Source organism: Tupaia chinensis, unplaced genomic scaffold (genome assembly GCF_000334495.1).
Source record: "Tupaia chinensis unplaced genomic scaffold, TupChi_1.0 Scaffold145208_1, whole genome shotgun sequence".
Lineage (NCBI taxonomy): Eukaryota > Metazoa > Chordata > Mammalia > Scandentia > Tupaiidae > Tupaia > Tupaia belangeri.
Window position 1 is genome coordinate 2,936,695 of NW_006205068.1, and position 3,772 is coordinate 2,940,466.

The 3,772-nt window shown below is 41.2% G+C and overlaps 1 protein-coding gene across 7 annotated transcripts in view; it reads right to left on the bottom strand.

Moving 5' to 3' along the window:
- The window catches only part of SUN1 (Sad1 and UNC84 domain containing 1), a 65,362-nt gene that overhangs the window by 32,993 nt on the left and 28,597 nt on the right, over window positions 1-3,772 (bottom strand). The window lies entirely within an intron of this gene.

Consider the following 3,772-nt stretch of genomic DNA (forward strand, 5'->3'; position numbering starts at 1 on the left):
GATATCCTTGCCCTACTTTATCAAGTGTCTGTAGCTTCAGACGATACAAAGTGATCCCTGATACTTCTGTAATCCTAAATGTAAGGGGCAACAGTCTACAGTCACAGTTGCTAGAAATTTTTGTTCTTGAAAAAAGTGTTTCTTCACAGAGTGGAGTACGGAGAGGTAGGCTTGCATGCATCCTGCAGATCCCAACAGGCTTCTGTGGGGCACCGGAAAACACAGGCATCATTTGCCCCATGAAGTACCTGAAAACACAGGCATCATTTCCCCATGAAGTACTTTTGAGACTTGGCTCTTTACTTTAGTGAGTTCAGGATATGTGGCATAAGGCTAGCTTGAATTGGTGAAATCTGAGGCACAGTGATATCAAAGAAATAAAATTAGAGCTTTATTGTTTTTAAAACAGTAATAAAAAAGGCTACGTGTTATTTGGAACCTGTGCCAAAAAAGCCAACTGAGATCCAGTGCCAACTCTATTTTACTCTGCAGTATAAACTTTATATAGATGTGGGTAAAAAGAGCAATTGATTTTTATTAATGGTTAGTCTAATAATCAAAACAATGAAATTCCATTTTTCAATGACTAAATTTGCAAGAGTCTTTAAAAAGTGAAAAATATAAAGTGGCAAACGTATAGGGGGAAAGGACACCCTCAACTTACTATAGGGAACAGCAATTTGGAGTAGCTTTTTTTGGTATTTATTTATTTAAATTTGACCAGAGATAGGACGGGGTGGGTGAGAAAGGAAGTCACCATGTCTGGGACTCAAATCATGGTCGGCCATGTGGGAGTTCAGCGCCCTTCACCACCACACCACCTGCCGGCTGCTGGAATAACTTTTTATGAAGACAAATGGAAAAAATTCTATTTAAGTTGAAAATGCACATAACCACTAACATATAAATTCTACTTCTATGTTGCCTGGCCTAGCAAAAGATTTGCATATGTACAAAAAGATATATGTACAAGAAAGCATACCCAAAAGAAGCAATGGTTTTAATTGTGTATAAAACCCTGAATGTTCATCTAGAAACTGACTAAATTTTGAGACTACCATAAATATAATATTGGGCATTTAAAATGAAGTTAATTTCAACATAAAATGAAAAAGGTGCAAAACTGTACACACACACGCACAATGAAAGCATTTAAGTAAAGACATATAAAACCACATAGTTCTATACGTATATAAAAATAGAATTCTGGTGATGGCTTCACAACATAGTGAATAGACTAGAAGTCACTAAATTACATACTTAAAAATGGTTAATTGTTTAATTTATGTTATAGGAATTTATCCTCCTTATAAAAGAAGAGTAATTCTCATTTATTAGTGGCAGTGTTCTTTCAATAAGGAGACAGAATGGTGTCAGAGAAAACTTATCTGTACTGTTAAAAGATTTTACAATATGAAATACAATGAGAATGTACATAAAAACAAAAAGAAAATGTGGGGACCAGCGGTTAGCGTAATGGCTATGTTGCTGGACTCCCATGTAATCAACTGTGGTTCGAGGCCTGGACCTGGTGACTTAAAACTCATGCCAGGCACATGTGCGTGCGTGCCCAAGATCCCGAAAGGAGAATGGAGGAGAAGGGACTGCGGACTGCGGTGTGGCCATCCCCCCGGGGGGTGATTTCTCGCTTTCTGTGTCTCTTTCTAGCGAGCACATGTGCCCTGTAGCGAAAACCTCTCCAAAAAAGAAAAAAGAAAATGTGGAAGCGGAAGTTAATTTACACTTTGAGAAGAAGTCATACATGTTTTAAATAGTTATGGTTATACATAACATTCATGAAAAATTATCTCAACTACATACAAGAAAAACCTGGAAGGCTAGTCCCAAAACATTACATATAGTTCTATCTAGATGGTGTATTATATGTGATTTTAATTTCCCTCTTTGTGCAGCTCTGATTTTCAAATTTTTTTTGATAAACATGCTTTACTCTAATAATTAGAACCTCATCTTACAGTCTACAAGAGCAAGGGTTGTGGAGTAGAAGCCTTAAACAAATGATGGAATTTGTCCGAAAACATTCAAGACCAATTTAAGCAGGGATGTGTGCTGAATTTCAGGAGGCCTTAGGAAAACAGCAACTACTGCTACTGGTGTCAATTCCCCGTGTGCATTGTCTGTCAGGTTATAGTTTGTATAATGTGCTTTATTCTAAGAAAAATGTTATGTTCAACCTAGCAATGGCGTGCTTCAAAACACAGCTTCCATAAATCCTAGGTACACAGAATACTTGTGCAATTATACATCCTAGGTTAGGTCACGTGCTCAGCACCATGCCTGGTCTTGAGGTGCTCAGCAAATGCTGAGTGCTCATGGAGTCAGTGTGGCGTTACTGAGGATGGGACAGTCACACTTAATGGCAAGTTTCCCAAACTAGCTAAACTGTGTTTCCTTGTATGTAAAATGGGGCAGCTGTGAAAATCAGTGCAGAGTGCCTGGCCCCAAGATGACAGTCAGTCACAAAATCCTATCCATGTACAAAGGTGCACCATCTATTGAACCATGAACGCATGGTTATTCTATAAAGCCAACATTTACTCCCCTGATGAGCCAGATAGCCAATTGTTAATTCCAAAGCACATCTGAAATGGACAACAAACAACTTGGGAAGAGTTGTGCCTGGTCCCAAGATGCTGGTCAGCAAGATTCAGTCCATAAAGCATTAAAAACAAATCATTCTGGGGCTAGCAGATGACGTAATGGTTATGTCACTGGACTCTCATGTAGTCAACCAGACCCATGGCTCAAATTCACACTAGGCATATGTGCATGTGTGCCCAAAGTCCTGAGAAGAGAATGGAGCAGAAGGTACTGTGGTGTGGCCATCCTCCCTGGGGTGTGATCTCTCACTTTCTGTCTCTACCTCTCTGGTAAGCACACAAGCCCTACCGCACAAAAAAAAAAAAAAAAAAAATCTGATGCTGCCACTTTCCCCCCCTTTATGCTTTCTTATTTTATATTAATACTAATGATGTCAGTAACAAAACAGCAGACAAAACCAAGAGCTTGGGCCACAGTGTAAGATGATGAAAGTAAATAAATAAATAAAGTCTAAATTCTTAGGTTTTTTTTTTGGAGAGATTTTCACTGTAGGGCGCGTGCGCTCGCCAGACAGACAGAGAGAGACATAGAGACAGAAAGCGAGAAATCACCCCCCAGGGGGGATGGTCACACCGCAATCCCTTCTCCTCCATTCTCCTCTCGGGATCTTGGGCATGCACGCACACGCGCCCAGCGTGAGTTTTAAGCCACCGGGTCCGGGACACAAACTGTGGTTGACTACGTGGGAGTCCAACGACATAGTCATTATGCTAACTGCTGGTTCCCTAAATTCTTAGTTTTCATGCCATCTTTTCAAGTCCAAGCAATCATTTGAGAGATTTAAGCCAAGTGCCCCATGCACCAGGCAGAGCTAGGATTACACTGGATGAGACAGACACAGCCTTGCTCTCCTGGAGCTTCCAGTGTCTGTAGGGCACCAGAACCTGGACTCAAAAAAAAGGTACACCAAGGACATGAGAATGAGGCTGGAACCCATCAAGTCATGATTTCCCGCCTATTCCTGTCATGGGTGATGGTGGCCACAGCCAGGTAGTCATGAAAGGTACATAGACGGCCCAAGCTTCCAGGACATGATGGCCATGCCTAGAAACCAGAAAAGGGGTTTGTGGCTCTGCAAGCCCAGGAGGAATCCCTACCACCCGACGCCCACATGCTCCCACCCCCACAGCCACCTCTAAGAGGTTCAGCA